Below are 21,150 nucleotides of genomic sequence, written 5' to 3'. Positions count from 1 at the left end.
CTATTGTCTGGGTGAGGGCCTGGGGAAGATAAAATTGTAACTGTGCATTTGCTCGGCTTGTAAAGGTTGATTACGTGGAAAATCCAGGCAAGTAAGGTTGGTTGTTAAATCGTTCTTTTAAAAGCACGTTAAACAAACACTTGGAGTCTTATGTAACTTCTAAGTATATTATTAACTTTGGCTTCAAGGTCCAGCAAAGCCTCCCGTCTCTTAGAATATCCGAGATCTTTTCATATTTGCATCAGTGTAGGCCTGCTCAGAGGAAGGCCAGCGGCAAAGCCCTCATTAACCCATGAGCAGGATGATGAGGGACCACACAGTCCTCTATGCTCACAGAGACAAGGCTGGTAATAAAAGCATACCAGGGCACAGCATCTAACTGAGAAAACAACTCAGACCAACAAGAAGCCTGTGCCACACCAAGAGCAAGAAGCTGAGTAGACTAAAGTTGACGCTTGCTGCATGTGACCAGTTTATTTCTTACAGCTATGAGAATAATCCAAGAGTTAGAACAGTTGGGAATCTCATCTTTACTTCAAATGGCAGGGCCCAAAGAGTCCCAAAGTAAAAGCAACAAAAACAAACAAAACACAAAACAAATCTCTCAAACAGACTTAAAGTATCTCCACAATTTCAGCCTTTGAGTGGCATGGGCCACAGTAGAGTGGCAGGGGCTAGGGAGTGTCCAAGGGAGTGACTAACAATGAACAGAACCTCAAGACACTGAGGGTGCAGAGACCAGTGGCTCCAAAGGACCCTTCCTGCACATGGCACCCTGTGGAGCCTGCTATACCGAGAGGGATCTGAGAACTTCACCTTTCACCTCAGTGCAGCTATAGCACCAACCCGCTCCATCAGCCAGTGCTGTTCTCAACCCTGGGAGCAGTGACTGCTGAGATCAATAACTTGTCAAAGTGCCAAGACTAACTGACTGCTGCGTTCTCAGCCCCTGACTGAGGCGTCTTTATCATGACCTTCCAAGCCCAGGGATCACCAAGGAAGAAGAACCAGAAAGAACACAGAGAAGGAGAATGTGGAAGAGCAGTACTGGGAGATGTAGTCTTCTGGACAAGCCATGGTCTCTACACTCATGAACCCACTGCAGTTATAGTCCCCTACAGGAGATCAAGCCAATAAGACCAGTCAACGGTCCAGCAGCAAGTGCTGATCAGACACAGTGGAGTACAAACTAAAAAGAATCAAGCAAACAAAGAATCAGATAGAGAGAGAGAGAAAGAGAAAGAGGACATGAAGTTTGAGGGGAGGGTGTTGGGGAGGCGTGCAGGTGGGAAGGAGTTAGGAGTAGATATGATCAATGTAAACTGTCAAAGAAGAAATTTGAAATAAAGGAACAACTCCTTCCCAAGCTCGGCCACTAAAACCTTTTACAAACGAACCATAGCATCTCGCATCTGAGAAGACCACACAATGATCCTCTTGTGTCTGTTTGCTACGCCTGTCCTTTCCAGCATAAACTCCATTCAGTTCTCTGAGACAGTCTCCCTTCTACACACATGACGAAGATAATCTCCTTAGGAGAGGCTAATGGAAGCCACTCCTTGGTTTGGGCTTTGTGTGGATGTGGGAAATTGAAAGTTGGTGATTCTCTCCAAACTCATATACAGTTTTTCTAGTAGCCAGAAGGGTCTCAGATCTGAGGGCCTCTCTTTTGAGTACCAGGTGGTTCATGTGTTATTCCAACACCCCACAAGACCCATGTATTCAAGGAATAGTCTCCATATAAGCCACTCGTGGGAAGAAGCAGAGCTCCAGCAGGTGGGCCTGGTAGATGGTCCTATGAATTGGAATATGTCCTTGGCATGTAGCTCCACCCTTCCCTGCTCTTGCACAGCCAGTTAATGATGTAATTCTGTGTTCCACCAAGCACGCCCTGCGTTGCTCCCAGCTGTGCGCTCCCAGAATCCTGAGCCATGCAGAGTCATGGCCATGAACTAGGATTTCCAAAACCATAAGCTAAAATTAACCTCCTCTTCACAAGTTAGTGGCAGTAGGGGAAAGCTAGATAATACATTATTATTAGTTATACCTAGGGTCAAAAAGAGAGGGGTAGCCCATTGTGGAGACTGGAAATCATCCTTTTATACAAGATGCTTGCCCTGTTTCTCTTCCTGCCAAAAGGTGTTAAGTGGAGCCTCATATCCTATCTCCAGTCTTGAAATGCTAGCAACAGGGACCTTCACAGTGCCTGGGGTCATGGTAAGGTTTCCGAGTACCCATGATGCTTACCACTTGTGATAAGTTACACAGTAAAAATAGTAAGGATTAGGGCGGTTGTTCTGAACTTTCCTTTGTTCTGACTGGTAAAAACTAAAACACACACACACACACACACACACACACACACACACACACAAATCCTCTGTGTTAAACAGTCAAGGGCGGTTCAAGCTTCTGTGGCTATGGCGAGTTGGAACATTGCAATCCCAACACCACATTATCTTGGGCTACTTTAAGCAATGCCTAAGTAACTATTTATTGCCTGTTTCTATATGTGACCTAAGGTCTTCCTGTAGGTAAATCCTTTGGGAATGTGTAAATAGACCCCTAGCTTCTGCTGACCAGAAAGTTAAGAGTGTCGTCAGGCAATTGAAAGTCCTTATAGCTTTGCTGCAACCCACCTACGTATTTGAAAACATGTTCCCGTCGGTGTATTTGAAAAGTTCCTTGACGTATAATCCCCCATTGTTTTATTACTGTAAGAATAATTCTAAAAGCATTTACCAGGGTGGAACATGGTGTTTGAGGTAATGTGAATCTGTAGCGCCAGAATAAACTACTTCTTACTCCCTTTGAGAGAGAACTGTGTGTCGTGTGGTCACTGACTTCTTTCCCTTCCTAAACTTGGTAGATGCATTTGCCAGAAGGCTCTGCCTGATGATCCCTACCACGTGCCTGCCACACCCCATGCAGCCTTCAGAAGGCAAAGCCTTAGCCTCCAATTTTAAAACCTGGAAACCTGGCTCAGCGGGTGAAGGTACTTAGTGTCAAACCTGATGATCCACAGGGCCTCATACAAGATGAAAGTCAAGGATGAACCCTGAAGTCCTCTAACCTCCACAGCTCCTCAGGCTTGGTTGTCCTCTCTCTCTCTCTCTCTCTCTCTCTCTCTCTCCCTCTCCCTCTCCCCCTCCCCCTCCCTCTCCCTCTCTCTCTCTCTCTCTCTCTCTCTCTCTCTCTCTCTCTCTCTCTCTCTCACACACACACACACACACACACACACAAAACCAACATTAAAAAGCAAAACGGGAAACCAGACATGCATTTTTAAGCTAGATTATAGACTTCTACGGGGACCCTCATATAAGGAAAGAAGAAAAAAGGGGAAGAAGATCTCAACATTTACAAACAGCCTTAGTCTACTGCACAGGCCCCGATGATGTGAACCCTAGCTCATGCAAGCTCACCAGTCCCTCCTGCCTTAAACATCCAGGCCACTGTACCAGTCCAGGGCCCAGGGTACCTCCCCCTGACAGCATCTGACCTTGTGACCTTTGAAGCCCGCCCCTGAGCAACCCCAGAAAGAACTCCTCTGTGTGTTCAGCAACCATAAAGCCGTCCCTCCCGCTTTCTGCTAGTGAACTGGCAGGAGACAACATCACCAGGGAGAAAGGGTGAGCTCTTCCGCTGCTTTCCAGTGCTCCTCTCCTGTGAGTTTTTAATCTGACTACAGCTGAAGGCAGCCCTCATGGAGCCTCTTCATACTTTAATTACATTTAGCCAAACCTTTGAAAGAAAAAAGAGAAACAGTGCCACCTAACTGCCCAAGGAGCTCTGTTCTTGAGGCTGCTGCTCCCCTCTCTTCTTACTGCATGTTAATTAACAGTCCCTTGCAGGTGTCCCTCTCCCTGCAACTCAACTGTTACCTTGGCTGATGATAATTTCACGGGGAATATCCACAGCAGACGTGTTCTCAAGAGCAAAATGGCAATTTCACTGGGCTTCCACTTAAAGCACTGTTGCTGGCCCTTGGAGGTAATCCAGGTAATGCTGGTTTACCAATATGTTTTACTCAGTTACCCTTAACAATCCTCAGATGAATTTCCTTTATGATACACTGACACATTTAAATTATCGATACTTGTGGTCCTTTCCACAACCAGATCTTCTATATTAAACATTCTAAATAGCTGACCACTAGTAAAACATGTTTTTTTTTAATTCAATGAATAATCAAAACATTTATAAAATAACTAAAATGCACATTAACATGTTTCAGAGCAGAAAGTACTGGAAAGTACGAAACTTTAAAAATATACCTGATTTAATAAGGTCTGTTGGGGGGCAATTGTCCCAAGTTAGGACATTATGCATCATGGCCTCAAAATGTGTTTTGTCACATCATTAAACCCACCAAAGCCCAAACAATGATGAGTGAGCCTTCTGTAGCTCAGAGGGAGCTTGGAACAACTCCGTATGCCGACTCTCTCCCTTTCCTCAGCCCAAGTTAGGTGCTGAGAAAGATCCTCGCTCTCTCCTCAACCGTGAAGGACTCCTTGCCTGGGGCTTCTACATATACTGTGCAGTTACAGACTAATGTAATCCAAGTATCAAAAGAACAAAAGATGGACAGAAATTCCTGACATGGCTTAGAGGAAGAAAGAAAAGTGTGCAAGCCTGGTCTTTACAAAACCTTTAGGTAAACCTCCCCATAGCTCTACTCAAAGCTGCAATAAAAACATAAATAAAGAGGTGAATGAATGAATGAATGAATGAGAAATAAATAGATCATAGATAGATAGATAGATAGATAGATAGATAGATAGATAGATAGATAAATCAAACAGCTGAATAGATAGATAAATAAATCAAACAGCTGAATGGTGGACTCCAAAGTCAACACACTCTTTCTACAGACAGATTCAGAAAGAGATGGGGACCACCACCACCACCACCCACCAGTCCTTTTACAGACTCTGGATTTGAACAAGAATGGCCCCCTTAGGTCTCTATATCTAAATGCTTGGTCTCCAGTTGGTAGAACTCTTGGGAAAGGATCAGAAGACATGGCCTTGTTGGAAGAGATGGGTCACTGGGGACAGGCTTTGAGGTTTCAAAAGCCTGGTGCAATCCCAGTCATTCTCTCCTGTGGCCCCGTGTTTATGGATCAAGATGTACATTCACAATTCAACCCAGTACCATGCCTATCTGCTGCCATGTTCCCAGCCACGATGGTCAAGCCTCATCTTCTAAAACTGTAAAACCAAATAAACACTTTCTGCTAAAGTTTCCTTAATCGGGCTGTCTTATCACAATGATAAATATGTAACCAAGACAATGCCTTTATAAACGGATATCAATAATAATCTCAAAAACATCACAGCCTTGTTTGGGTGGGTGTGGCTATGAACTATCCATACATAGTACATTCATTTCTAGCGCTTATAAGCATTATGTATAGATAACACTATTTCCTATATGTTTCAGAATCTCAATTTTGAGTAGCTGCCAAACACCATTAAAATACTTCATGGAAAGCTAGAAAGATGACTCAACAGATAAAGGCAAAATAATAATTTTTGTAAGAAGTCAACTCTGTAAGAAGCATTTATTGCTTCTTATAGCATATTAAAACTGAAAGAACACAGTGTAACCTAATCCTACTCAACTCTCATACACATATCCTGGGCAAGAACATGGCTTATAAAATGTTTACTATGTTAGAAATGAGTACACATGTGGGAGAAATAGTATGGCATAACTTGTGTGCCACAGCCGAACTACAGGCAGATAGGCCCATGGACTACATGTTACAGCCAAACCAAGGCAGATAGGCCCCCAAACTACATGTAAGTCGCTCCTTCAGTTCACACTCTAAAGATATAAACTAAAGATATAGACTAGAGTATTTCAAAGGCCCTCAGAGTCTCTAGGAAAGTGTGGCCCCAGCATACACTGGGAAGCACCTGGCTTCAGCTTTCCCAGGCTGCAGGCTTTCACCCCCAGTGCCATCAAAAGGGACTGGAAACAAAAAACCAACCAACAAACAAACAAGAAACAGAAGTGCCCACAAAGATGCTGTAAGAGACCCAGAAGGATCTCTATTACAGGGACAAGAGGGCATGCCCCTGCCTCAACCCAAACCTCAGCAAAAAAAGAAAAAAAAAGAGCTTTGAGAGCAGGAAAGGTGAAACATAGCTCTCAAACAAGATTCATGTCTCTAAACCTCATGACTTCAAGTGTCAGGGTATCCAGGGCTAGGACACGATTTTCTATTTCAGGTCTTCTTGCAGAGGCAGACACCCGTGTTGGCTTAGAGGCATAAGATACACAAACAGGATCTTCTTTAAATTCCAAGGTTTACATATTTAAATTGTGTTAAACTGATCAAAGCAATGCTTTTATCATCTATTTATTCAAATTTTTTTCTGTTAATCATTTTTTTTAATCCCAAGTACAGTCTACATGACCATCTGCCAGGGATCCTGCAAAAATAAGCCTATATCAGTTCTAATGATAGAACAGGACACTTCCAGTTTTAACACTTTCTCATTTTCTAGAAACACTATTAATATGTGATAGAATAATAAAATAATATAATTTGAAATGAAGGGATGAAATCAGCTGCCTCCACACATGCATGCATGACTTTACAGCTGCACACACACACACATAACCAAGCACAACATGACCATAAGTGCAGTTTGGCTAACAGCTGGTTGGTGGGAATGCAGTTAGTAGATGGTTCACTCCATCTTCAGACCACTTGGTCATTTTAAACTAACCTATGTAATCTATATACGCACTGTCTAACCTCTGGTGCTACTCAAACCAAGACTCGATCGTAAAATAGAATAACAGAAGAGTAATTGATCATAAATACAAACAATGTCTGGCTAACAAGACACAGTATCTGACTGAGGACTAACATCAACAGATGTATTTCATTATCAGGTTTAAGTTTTGAAAAGATGAAGAGGACTCTGAAAATACCAAAATTCACATGAAATGGGTGTGCCTGACAGGAAAGGTAAGGTACAAATCCCAGGGACCCAAAGATAGCAGGCTCAATTTCCTGTAACTTCTTTTAAAGACTTTTACTTTTTTTTTTCAGTTCCACAAGAAACATGCTGGGCACACGTGCATCATTTGACGGTGATGGCCTCAGTGAAAGACATTTCAAGCAGTGTGGGTTAGGAGCTAAGGAGACTGAAAGAGACAGGGAGGAAGAGGGGAAGACGATATGAATGTATAAAACTGTCTCTACAAGTAATTTAACCTGTTTCTTTTTCCTTCTGGTCTCAAGTAACATTTTTAAATAAGTAGGCTGAAGAAAATCTGAAGAAGTGCTTATTGCTCACACACAAAAGCATTGCTATCGCTGACATTTCTTATCTTCCTTTGTGACCCAAAACTCAGTGAGAACCTTTGAAAGCGCAGTGTTTGCAGTTTCCATAGAGTGAGACAGATCTTTCTTCTTTTGGGCCATAGGCCAACGGGGGCCCTGGAACAATACAGAAATGACACAAGCCGGGAAGGTGTCACCTCGTCTCCACACAGGGTTGATTAAACCTCACATGTCTCCTTCCCTCCATATACATGACCTCCAGGGGCAGCTGGCAAAAAGCAGAGCTGGTGTGAAGGTAACTAGGCTTTGCCACTATGCCACCGTCCACTGGTAGCCCCTGAGGGGCCATCTGTGGATCAGAATGGAGATTCTCAATTAGGAACCTGACTTGGATGTCCTAAATCTCACTCGCACTCTCTACCCTATCCCTTACAAAAGTATGTTCTCCAACTCCTCTCTTAGAGCTAGAGGATCTCAGATACCAGCAGCTGAGCCTCCCAAAGGAACTCCAAAGGCCAGGGGTGTTTTCTGAGCAGAAAAGAGAGGCTCATGCTGAGAACAGGCACATCACCTGTACTCAGAAACACTGCTGACCCAAGATATGCACGAGTCAGGTCCCTGAGTCAGTCATAAGAGCATCACGTCACACAACAGGAAGATGGCTCAGAGGAGTCAGCCTCTGCTCCTGTAGAGGAAGATCAGAACCTAGGTGTGTCTTCAGCTCCTCAGATCTCTATATTCCCAAGGCCTAACAACAGCCTTCACTAAAGTTAATAATAAACATTTATGGCATGAATGGGCATACTCTTACTTAGCAAATACAGTGTAAGTAGCATGATTCAACTAAACAAACACATGCAGAAATATCACTCTGTAATAGAGTCCACAAAGCTATTGAATATAGCTTTGCTACAAAACTTGGTTATGAAAGTGAGTGTCAATATGATACAAACAAACAAACAAAAAAAAACACCAAAGCCAAATGAATCTGATCCCCATCACTAAAAGAAAAACAGCTAAATAGGAAACAGATGACAGATGGATGCATGTGTCTACATACATACATATGCAACTGTACGTAGAGAAAATTCCATAGACTGAAGCCTAAATCTGAGATCCAAATCAGCCTTTACTCAGTTGAATAAATAAGTTCTTTAAGCTGGTATTAATCATTCAGGTCTTTCCCAAGATGTGACACTTCCTATCTGACAACTCATCAACCACACAACTCCTACCACATAGACTTTTTGTTTTTAACGAGAGATCATGAGCTTTGGCATATTAAGAAGTTCTTTTAACTCTGGTAACTGTTTTTCTGAGGCTCTGCTGACATCCTGTCTTCTTCCAGCATGGAATATAAAATGAGTAATAGGCCAGCCAGGAATATGCAGCAAGATCCTGTATCAACCACACCACATCATACCCTACCCCACCACACTACCCTAAAACAGACTGTTTTGGTAAGTCACAACTAAAACAGCATCCTGGTTCCCCTTATTTGTCAGTGTGAACCAGCCCAGATGTAACTGAGAGAAACCTCATTGTGGAATAATAACATATATCATATTAGGCTGTGGACGTGTTGGTAGAGGATATCCTGATAATTAATTATCTTGTTAATTAGCATAGGTGGGCTCATCCCACTGTTGGTGGCACCATTCCTAGGCTCTAGGTAATAAGAGCCCAAGCAGTGCTCCTCCATGGTTTCTGCTAATGTGGGACAGCAGAAGCATCTCCATCAGCTAACTTTGGTATGTGACAATACTTACAGCTACTCAGTTGAGAGTTCTAGAAATATGAAAGAAAACACGTAGAGGCTAATGCAATTTACAATCATGTTTGTAACTGTCCCGCTTGCAGCGGGTTGGTGAGGAATATCTGACTATAAATAGTTTCTTTGTTTTTTTACTTCTCATGCATACTAATGGGCTCTGTCTTGAACATGGATGTAACCCAGTTCTGGGTAGACTGACGGTGATAATTGCCTTGATAAACACCCTTTGATGATCTACAGTGATAGAGTAGATATCACTACTCACACAGACAAGACCTCAACAACCCCTAAAAGTGGATATGTGCCTTCAAATCCATAGTCTGTTAACCTTGACTCCTTCTAAGACAAAATGATGTATAAAGATGCCCTGAAAAAATTCAGGTGACTTCTGGGAGTAAAACCCCAGAGAATTCACTGCTGTACTTAAGAAAGGAAATAGACTCTTGGTTCTAACCATCCACAGAAAGTCAGTGAATGAACTGCAGGCTTTGTGTATCAAGATGGCATCTCTAATAATTCACCTTTATGGTGGTAACGACCAGGCCAATAGGGTGTAATGACATGAAATTAAAGAATGTTCTCTGCATAAAGTAAAAGAAAAAAGACCCTTGAATTCCTCTTTGATATCTGACTATAATAGTAACAAAATGTAGGGCTGAAGGTCGGGTCTCATGTCTTCAATCAACTCAACTCTTTGCCAGTTACTCACCAAATCCCTAGCTGTGAGGAACTTTGTGGATCTGCTTTCCTGTGTAGCTGTCACCTTACGGACTCAGAGTCATTGCAGTTTTACTAGCAGGGTGTCTAATGTCCCAGGCAGTTGTTGATCTTTGGAAGTATGTAGCAACAAATCCACGCTTATCCCCAAAAAGTTTCCTGGAGGAAGCAGCAAAGCAGAGCTCTGTGCTTCACTCAGGGCAGTCACCACAAGGATGCTTGCTGAAAGGTCTTGGCCCTGAGTTGGGGAGTGCAGAAGCAATCGGGGGAGGTGCCACTAGAAAGGCAGTTCCCAAAAGGCAGAAGCCCGCCAGGCAGAAGGGTGCTGCACCCCACAATCACCCCCAAAATCACTATCTGAACACCACTGCTGCACATGTATGTGCTTAGAGAGTGGAAAGACTGGGCTCACCTTCCAGATTGCAACTCTCAGACTTAATATGGTCACTTCAAAAGGCAGGAATCGATGGGACAAGGAACTGGGTTTTATTGGTGGTGGTGAGTTGTTTTGTTTTCTTGTTTGTTTGTTTTTTGTTTCGGGGGATTGGGCTTCGTTTTTGTGTTTTAGTTTTTTGATTTGGGGGAGTTAGTTTTTCTTTTTTGTATATATATATATATATATATGTATATATATATACATATATATACACACAAACACACAAATACACACACACACATACACACACACACACACACACACACACACACATATATATATATATATATATATATATATATATGTCATGATGAGTGAGAAGAGCATTATGGTAAGTTAAAAAGAAAAGTTGCTCAAAAGTAGAGAACTGGAGGGTGCCTCAGATTGTAAAGTGCTTACTTCTTACAAACATGGAATGCCAGATTACAGGTGTGTATGCCTGTTATCTTGTCCCTGAAGAGAATCACAGAGGCTTGCTGGCCAGAGAGTCTAGCTAAATGAAGAAGCTACCTTCAGTGAGAGACCCCGTCTCTAAAAATAAAGTTAAGAACAATTGAAGAAAACATCCGGTGTGGACATCTGGCCTCTCCACACAGGAGCACATATGTGTACATTTACATATATATCACATATATATGTATATATAGACACATGTATACATATATACATATACACATGCACACACACACATATATATGCACACATGTACATGAACCTACACATATACTACAAATAAGTAAATAAACTAAGTAAGTAAGTAGACCCTGGAATTAGGATTTAGACCTTGAAAAGATGAGACAGAAGGATTGCAAGTACAAACGTAGTCTGGGCTATGTATTTATCTCAAGTCCAGTCTGAGGTATACAGAAACACTTTGATTCAAGTGTAAAAATAAAGAAAAACAAAGAAAAAAGTAAAAGGAAGAAAACATACATCCAGCTAATTATTCAGTTGAACATACCAGCAAGAAGCTATAAACAGCAGACCACAAACAACAGAAGGCATCCGGTCAGTAGAATCTGCTGTTTATCTTAGCAGCATCCTCAATATGCAACTAATGTTTTAAGTACAGCGATTTCACATTTTCCTAAAGTGCAGATTTCTAGCTAGCTTTTTTATATTAGTGACTATCTTTTAGATCAGGTAAAACTTATTTTACCCAAGCCTCTGGTCTCGCTGATGTCTCCACGGCTCCGAGTGACAAGTGTCACAACAAGCCAAGCATCTACTAAAACCATCCCCTCCTCTCACTGGAAAATGGCCAAAGCCAGGGAAACAGTGACCAGGAGGCCTTTCCCTGTCTTCTTTAACAACCACACAGCTTCTCAGGCTGCAGATCTAGGAAGAGGAGCCCTGGGTCCTTCGCCTTTCCTTGTTCTCTCATGCATAGGCAGTTTTGTCCCATCCTACCTCAGGATACCCTGGAGTTCCCCCCACCCCCATTTCTAACCACCACCACTCCCATCTTGCTACTCCAAGAACCACTGACTCCCACCTGGACATACACCATGGGGTCTTATTTATACCTACATAAGTCCTGCAGGTGGTGGCCAGGGGTGCTTTGATTGGTGTAAAACAGGTCATGCCACACACCTGCAGACTCCTCATGAACTCCTGGTCTGCCTGCTGGACTTTCTCACCATCATCCTCAAGTCTGACTTGCACGTACCATGTTTTGTGTGTGTGTGTGTGTGACTGTTATCTCTCCCTGAACTACACTATGAATGCCATGGAAGCCACGCTCCTGTCCATACACATAGCAAACAACCGACACATTGTGGGTTCCTGGTAAAATGTCTCACATTCCTTCTCAAGAATGTGGAGAGATGATTCAGTTGCTAAAAGTTAGGATTAGGGTTAGGGTTAGGGTAAAAGTTCTTGCCATGCAAGCCTGAGGACGAGAGTGTGGATCTTCAGCAACCATGTGGAAGCCCACGCAACACTAGAACCCTATCAATGAGGTTAAAATGGGACAGAGAAGAGGTAGGGATGGAATGGAGGATGAGAAGATTCCTGGAGCTCAGTGGCTGGCCAGCCTAAGCCCCAACATTTTCAGCATCTGTCTTCAAGCGGGACAAGCTACAGCCTCCACAATGTCTGGCTTCATTGAGTAAACATTCCCATGTGAGCTCAGATGAACATAAATGGGAGGATAAAGCTTGTGCAGGTGACAATGAGCGGCGGTCACCCGTGGCAATGAGAGACATCCAAGGAGCTGCAAGCAAAGCAGTGACAGTCCTTGGGGCTTTGGGAGTCAGGGCTTTTCTTTTCCCAATGTTCATACACACACACACACATCATTCAGACTTGCAAAATGAAAGAGGGATAAATTCTCCTCACACACACGATTCTAAAAAATATCACAACAATGCAAATGCATACATAAAAGATAATTTTTATTGTGGGTGAATGGACTAAGGATTTTCTTTTCTTCCCCAAGTCTTCTAATTCACTATCTTGCTGATGAAGAAGTCATCTGTTTTGGAGAATGTGTTAGCAACACTGGGACTCAGTGATTTTCTTTACTGGAAGGATGTCCCCGTAAAATACTACACTCAAAATACTATTGCTTGTGTACAAAGAGCAGCATTTTGCTTTGCCGGCTACAAAATACTGAGTATGTCAGAGGAATGTCCGTATTCCTAAAGCAGGACACAAAACAGACCCACCGTTCACACTGCAGCACTGGGTAACATTGAGATCGTCTCTTCCCAGCCAAGTTCAACGAGTCCACTTAGGTTTCTCATTAGCAACCGAGTGGGACTGTTGTCCGCTCTGCTGGTTGGCCACTAGCTTTCCTGTTCTAAGGACATCTGCTTGGCCTCTGTGACTTGCCAAAATGTTGCTTTCTCTCACTGAGCCCATCCTTGGGTGCCGCCAGCAGTCACTCTCTGTCAGCTGTCTCGGTTTTTATTTTGTTGTTTTGATTTGAGATTTGCCACCCTGACACACAATGTCTGAGTGGTCCCTACCTCTCCTCACTGATGTCAGTTCCCCTTTCTGATGAAGGTGATTTCCGTGTCTCTTCTAATATCTTATAAACTGAACACAATAAAAGAGAGGGCAGGAGATGAGAGCTGGGGTCCTTGTGACTGGAGAATGAGCTGCTGATGGGATCCTAAGCCACAGGACTCACCATAGCCCTTCCTGGTAAGAACTTCCTACCTGCAAAGCGCTTTGCACAATCGCATGAGCTTTCCAGGTTACTGGTTTGGATGCCCATGTCTCTGCTGCCTGGTCACATACAGATTCAATCTCTCTCTCTCTCTCTCTCTCTCTCTCTCTCTCTCTCTCTCTCTCTCTCTCTCTCTCTCTCATGAGTAGGTACTTGGCCACATGTAGTGCCACAGCAGACCTTGCAGGCTGTTTCCTTGCTGCTGAAGATGAGGCAGATATCAAAAGCACACTCCACTTAGGTGCTGCAGAGGCAGATAGTAGTGCTCTGTCCTTAGAATCCTGTGGTCAGCTGTAAACACTACAACCATGTTCCTCTTTGTGGTGGAAGCTTGGTCAATTTCTCAACTTAGTTCTGTCTTCAGCTCACCTCCCCCCACAGTACTTATGGGAAACAGTTGGAGAGTTCATTTAAGCATCAGACTGAGGCTAACATCCAACAAAGTATTAATGCAACGATGCCATAGCCTAGCCTAGCCCTCCATGAAATGCAAACTCCCTGCAGCCTCACGCCACACATTAATCAGTGTAATTTCAACTCAGCCCATCTGGCAGTTCAAAACTATCTCTCCTCTTTGAACCTTTATCGAGATTCCCGTAGTTACGACGAGGAATAATAAATGAAGCTGGAAGTCTTGGCATCTCACAAAATTGAGCACCGAGAGCAAACATCACCTCAAACCCACCCTACCCATGTGCCACAACACCCTCCTTTCAGGGTCAAGGGGATTGGAAAACACCAGGATATCCCACAACACCATTCAGCCAGAACCTGAAGCCCCGAGCTGCTACAGGCATCTTCTAGAAAGAGCAGTGAACACAGGATGGTAGGACAAGCAGCTGGCAAGTCTGGGTGGAGACCAAACAGACCTGAAGGAGAACTGACTACCTCTAGCCACTGACTTCCAGCTAGCTTCCTCTAGCCACCACGCCCAGCAGCCTCAGAGGGCACAGCGACCACCTGAAGGGCCTCCAGGTGTATCCAGCACTTGGGAGGTGGAGGCAAACAGGACTACAAGGCTATCCCCCCACTACTACAAGGCTTGCCTCAGCTACTGACAAGTTTGGTGATAACTAACTAGGTATCACGAGACACTGTCTTCAGAGAGTAAATGAATGAGTGAATACATGAAAGAATTAAAAGAGCTTAAGTGAACAGAGGTACACATAACAAGAACAGTGTGAAGATGTTAATCATTGGCAGATCAAAGGCTGTGGAAGAAATACTCAGGTAGCCAACTTCCCACCTCCAGAGAACTCTTTCACCAACCTGGCATTTAACTGCGCTGCCGACCCACATGTGTTTTCACCCCTGAAGAGCTAACCCAGCAATGCCTGGAGAGCAGACAGAGTGGAGAAGACAGAGCGACAGAGGCCAGCATGGTCTACCCACACCCCAGGCATGGTAGTTACAGAGAGAGTCTGACACTGCGGGGTGTCCGCACTGCGCCCCTTCCTGGCTTTGAGCGCCCAGGGCAATGAGGCAGGGAGAAGACAGGACCCCGGGTGGATGGTCAGGGTAGAGGAGACAGACTTGGACTTCCATCCCAGAGGAGTGGAACACAAAGGCTAAACATCCTCCCAAGTGCAAGTGCTGGGGAAGGCTGGGGGTGCGGGGCTACCCCCGGTCGGTCCAGCTGCACCCCAACAGCTGAGGAGCGAAGCCATGCAAAGTGGGCGACAAGTGGGGTGTCTCTTGGCCCCGCAACGAGAGAGAAGCGAGGAGCTCATGCCACCGCCCCTTGCCCCGAGCGCTGCCCCCCACCCACTCGGGCGCGCACCCTGCTTACCCCAGTGTCCCGCAGCAGCTGCCGCGGGTGAGGTGCACCGGCCCCGGGCGCGGGAAACGCCCCCACCGCGCACGCGCATGCTCCTGCCGCACCTGCCTGGCTCTACGCCCCACCGCGTGGCATTCAGTCCGGGTTTCTCCTGGTGATGCTGCCATCCCTACCCCCACCCTCGCACTGTCTCCTCATTGACTACTGGGATCCGAGTCGCACGCCCTGCCACTCCCCCGCCAGCCTTTCCCTGCAGCCGAGTCCCAGGCATTCCCCTGCCTACACCTCCTGCACCCTGGTGGATGCTGAAACCTCTTGCCGCTGCTGCTGGCTTTTGACTTCACCACCCACGTGTACAGGGAAACCTACGGGACAGAGATGAAGGGATACTCCTCACATGGAAAGAGGATGGGTGAGAGGAGGCTACCAGCCCGGTCCTAGCAGTGTGGGCTGAGAAACCCGGAGCTGCTGAGCTTCTGCTCTCTGGGAACTTACAGTCGGATTCACTAACTTTGGCCTTTCCTTTGCCAAAGTCACTGATTTGATGAGGATCTTGTTTAAACCCCTTTGTGTTTGATAGCTGATAATTAAGGGCTATGTTTTGTGACTTTGAAGTGAAATTTTCTTTCTTGGAGGTATGTAAGTCCAAATATGCAGACAATAGCTATCTGGTGGGTACAAATTAAGTACTAGGCTTTTGCTTTGAGCAAGGACATTACTTTCACAAGATCAACATCCAGAATCTTCCTTTGAGTTTGTTCTTGACTACCATACACTGAGAATTGGAAACCTGTAGGCAAGACTGCTCATTTGCTAAAACATAACGTGTGGGTGTTAAAAAAAAAATATGAAACCATTTGCTAATGTGTTTTTATTAATTATTTTATTTATTTACATTTATATTGTTGTCACCTTCCCACTAATGCAGTTTTTAATTAGAAACGATGATCACAAGAACTTGTATCAATGTACATGTAACTGGTCCCTTGTACTCTAATTAGTTAAGAAAAAGATTTGAGAAAAAAGGTGACAAAGATGAGCCACCAAGAGTAAGGAGAGGAAACGAGGCTAAAACAAATCCTACTGAAGTGGTGCGCTCATTTCTGCCTTGTCTAAATACGCTTGTGCTAAGACCTATGGGCATGGTGATACATTTCCTTAACACAAGTTAAAAAAAAAAAAAAATAGAACTACCGACAGAAAGAGGCGAACAAGCTCAGAAATCTTCAAAAGTCGAAGAGCGCCTGAGTTAACCTGGCTACTGTCTTAGGAAGCATGAAAAGTTGGCTGGATCCTTGTGCAACTGACCACATCAAATCAGATGGAAACCCGTGGAGGAACGGGTGATCCGATTCCTCCTGCCCCCACGGGACACAGTACAACAGAGGCAGCAAGTGGCTAAGGAGCGGGCCACCATAACATCCGCCTGATGAAGGTCTTGAGCTTCAACCGCTGCAGTGTCGTCCTGGCCCTTCCCAGTTGTGTTTACCATTTAAGAATCTAAATCTGGGTCATACAAACATCAAAACCACTTCATCACAGAGTCAATAGTGCTTCTAGTTCCAGCTGCCCCTCAGCAAAACTTGATCAGTGTCACACACAAAAGAAAGCTGAGTTGAATCCATGCACATCGCCTTCATTACGTACCTTCGTTAATTTTTAAATGGAAATTATAACTTTATTAATGGTATTAATGGTTTATGAATGGTATTTGGGTGGAAATCATGAAAGCCCAGATACTCCATTTTCATGGACTAGATTTCTTTCCGAAGGACACACAAATAAGTCAGTGGACAATGTAGCATGCCTTCTTGTGGCTGCTGCCAGGTGTTTGCATTCCTGCAGAGAATTGACAACCAAGGAGTATACGCAAAGAAGCTGATGTCTGGTCCTCAAATCATACTGCTACTTAAATGTTATGGAAACCCAAGCAGGAAGGAATTCGCACACTTCCGATAGAACGTTTAGACTGTTACAGTTCAGCCCTTTTCATTTGAATAGCTGAAGATTCAAATGAGATACAACACTTAAGTGTTGCAACCTAACCAAGGGATGCTGTGAGCAACGCGATTTTAATAGCATGGGGCTTGTTAGATGTTTTCCTTCTTTTATTAGGTTAACCCTAACATTCTCTGAATATGGCATGATTAGCGATGAGACAGCAGAACTCATCCAGGTGAAACCAAATCGCGGCCATTATTCATGTTTATATCTGTTTATGGTTGGTAAAAACCAGCCCTTCCTGCCTGCTAAGATGGTAACCACAGTAACTTACCACGTTCTTGCATTCTTTACTGATGGATTAATAGTAGCATTAGCGGGTGATAGAGGTGTTTTGAAAGACTCACAGTTGTTTCTTGCATTTGTTTTGAGAGTGAGCTTGGAGTGAATACCTCCTCCTGCTCTGACGTGATTGATTCCAAAGCCAAGCTGAGCTCAGCAGCACACTGTTTTCTTGCTCACTTCCATCCTCTGTCTTCAACCAAGTGTATTTCCATATTAGCTCCATTGTTAATCATTTCTCTATTATGGATTCTTTCTCAGAACAATGTGTTTCTAAGCAGATTAGCTAATAGTAAATTTTACTTAATGGGCTGTAGTATAAATAATTTAGAGTTCTATTTAAATGTAAATATTGGTTCAGAAAGGAGTGTCAATTATATTGAATAATTTAAACCGCTTTTTAAAATGACATCACAGAGCTTCATAACCAAGATAATATGCATATTAAAAATTTTGAATAAATGATTTTAAACCTATGTAAAAATCTGTTTGGCTTTTATATTTCTAGTTATCATCCTTTTTAGTAGAACATAGCTACAGTAAAGCCCCTGGTGGCTTCATGGCACAAACCTGTAATTCTTCTACTCAAGAGATAAAAGCAGAATAGCCCCAAGTTAAGGCTAGCCTTGGCAAGTTCAAAGCTAACCTGGGCAATTTATCAAGGCTCTGTCTCAAAATATAATATAAAAGGGGCTGGTGCTGAAACTGTTCTGTGAAATGCTTGTCTGGCATATATGAAGTTCTGGGGTCCTCCCCCCCTCTTAAATTCTGGAATTTAAACTCCAATTTAAGTACAATATTTTTGGTAAAAGTTAATCTGTATCGACTGAACAGGGCAAGATGCTCAAATCAGCACACAAACTTCACTTTCCAATACATGTGGTTCTGAAGAAACTAATGTGGGGCTTGGAAAAGGGGAAAGAAATTCCAGAAGGAAACCTGTCAGCTCTTTCACCTGCTTGAGCTTAGCCATGCTCAATCCTAAATAAAAGACAGAAATTTAAAAAAGGGGGGGGGGATTAAATCCTAAGGAAGTCATATTTTCTTACTTTAGCAATCTGATTCCTCAAAGCTGCAGCTAGACACTTGCTGAAGGGTACCTTATAGAACACATGCTAAAGCTGGGAGAGTGGTTTCTATTCCTTCCTCTGCTGTTCACCAACATGATGGAAATCAGCTGGCTCCAGTGGACGTGTGTCATCACACAGAATTTACCTTAGAGGTCGCTACGGTCAATGACAAGATCTAGAGGGGAGCAGGAATATCCACAGCAACCGATTCTGTTAGTTCGCTAAGGGGTGGTAAGGCTAAAAGCAGCAGCTGAGACAAGACTAACAATTATCCTGACAGACATAAATGCTCCAAAGATCAATGTTCCTTAGTCAACACACTCCCAATACTACCATCTACATAACAAGGCAAATGGTGTTCAAAGATTGCCTGTTGACCATGAAATCGGAACAAGCAAAGCAAGCTGCTCTTAATGGACAGTGCTAACAAGTGTAAACTGCCTGACACTGCATCCTCATGGAGGGACCCAGCATCCTTATAGAGGCACCCAGCATCCTCATTGGGCACCCAGGATCTTCATATAGGGACCCAGCATCCTCATAGGGGTACCCAGAATCCTCCTAGGGGCACACAGCATCTTCATGGAGGAACCTAGCATCCTTGTGGAGGAACCCAGCATCCTCATAGGACACCCAGCATCTTCATAGAAGGACCCAGCATCCTCATGGGGGACCCAGCATCTTCATGTAGGGACCCAGCATCCTCATAGGGTCACCCAGTATCCTCATAGGGGCACCCAGCATCATCATAGAGGAACTCAGTATCCTCATAGGGGACCCAGCATCCTCAAAGAGGGACCCAGCATCCTCAAAGTTGGACCCAACAACCTTATAGGGGAAACCGGCTTCCCCATAGGGGGGACACAGCATCCCCATAGAAGGACCCAGCATCTTCACAGAGGGACCCACCATCCTTACAGGGGAACCTAGCATCCTCATGGGGGACTCAGCACCCTCATAGAGGAGACACAGCATCCTCACAGGGGGACATTGGCATCCTGACAGAGGGACCCAGCATCCTCATAGGAGCACCCAGCATCCTCATAAAGGGACCCAGCATCCTTATGGGGAGCCCAGCATCCTCACAGGGAGTCTGGACAACCTCATAAAGGGAAGTGTGCAGAGAGGAGAATAACAGGGAGCCGGTACAGGGAAGAGCCATCCACATCAGCTGCAGGAGCTATGAATGAGTCCCACATTTCTCTTGTAAACTTATCCTTGGGACAGTCCCTGGTCACCACCTTGATGGAGCCCAGGTATTTAAGGAACTCCACCAGCAACAAGATACAATAATCTCTTAGAGAAGCTATGTCACAGACTAATAAGCCATTTATTTTTCTTTTTAGTGAATGTTTTCTTAACTTCCCGAATATCCAAAAATAACTTACCAGCATCCCTTATGTACTATCAGCCTGCAGCTAAATTTGTTTGAATTAGATCTGTTTTAGACTTAATTTTCTCTTATTTATTAAAACATTAACCAAAGTAAAAAAAAAAGAATATGTTTTTACCTTAATACATTTCTATTATTCCATTAAAAATAGAGTTCAATATTTTTCTACATGGAATATGCATGCATCTGTTCTTCTCAATTTTGACGCTGAAATTGTAAAATTCTCACAAGATTAAATTCTAATTTTAGAACACGTGTTGGTCTAAAGCTGTTTAAAGCAGCGTTTCCATGAAAAAGTGTAATGCCTTCTCCTCAAAGGGACAAAGCCTGGACCTCTGTTTAGACCCTAGATTACGAAGTGTGCAGTGAATGCCTTGAACCTAAATATTGAAATATTGAATAGCTCCTTGATTCTGGAATGAGTGCTATTAATTATCAAACCATTGGTACTACCAAGAAAATAACACTTATTCATTTATTTGTGTATCTATTTGCTTATAATAAGGAATGCTTTTAGTCTTTGGCTCCTGACATAGGGTTCATAAAGCCAGAATATTCCAAGCAATAGAGTGTCTCTTATTACTTGCCACAAGCCCCTTCATATCAACCCATATTTATGCTAATGTGGATAGTGCTTTGTGGTAGGATCAGAGTGGAGTTGGTTAACAGAGGAGCCCAAAGGTCAGATAGTGGAAACTCTCAGCCCTACCCTATACAGGGTAAAACAGCAAAGGGGCCAGAGACTGAGAACAGGACAATTATAAAATGACCACAGGCTTTGAGAAACTTCACTACTAACGGACAGGTTTCTGTGTCAAGATGGCACTTAGTACCAAGGTGAGTTTTTAATTCAGCAATAGCAAACCAGTCACAAAGTTTATGTATTGATGCACTAAAGTAATATTGTTTCCTTTTTTAAGTAACTAGCTAGGTGTTCCCTTTTCAGAAAGCTGGAACTTTGTAAAAATTTCCCTTGATGGCAGAGATAAAAGTTACAGGGAGAAAATGTAAGTCTGGGTCTACAGCCAGCCATAGTGGTACAGGCCGGTGATCTAACCACTTGGGAAGTTGAGGCAGAACCATTGCCATGAGTTTGTGGCCAGCCTGGGCTATATAGCAAGATCCTGCCTCAAAATCAAAACAAGAGCAGAGGGTGTGGCTCAGTGGTAGTCCTTGCCTGGCATCCAGAAAGGCCTGGGTTCAATCTCAGTTGCAACAG

The 21,150-nt window shown here is 43.8% G+C and overlaps 1 protein-coding gene across 10 annotated transcripts in view; it reads right to left on the bottom strand.

The window, feature by feature from the left end:
* The window catches only part of L3mbtl4 (L3MBTL4 histone methyl-lysine binding protein), a 511,181-nt gene extending 494,991 nt beyond the window's left edge, over nt 1–16,190 (bottom strand). For 9 of the 10 annotated variants that reach the window (XR_003952134.1, XM_006524417.3, XM_006524416.3 and 6 more), the window contains exon 1: nt 15,198–16,190. The gene's annotated coding sequence lies outside the window, so the exon portion shown is untranslated. The remainder of the gene's footprint in view (nt 1–15,197) is intronic. The other variant, NM_177278.5, reaches the window with a different exon arrangement.
* Between the last annotated feature and the right edge of the window lie 4,960 nt (nt 16,191–21,150).

This window comes from Mus musculus, chromosome 17, assembly GCF_000001635.26.
Source record: "Mus musculus strain C57BL/6J chromosome 17, GRCm38.p6 C57BL/6J".
Lineage (NCBI taxonomy): Eukaryota > Metazoa > Chordata > Mammalia > Rodentia > Muridae > Mus > Mus musculus.
This window is presented reverse-complemented; position numbering and strand designations above follow the sequence as displayed.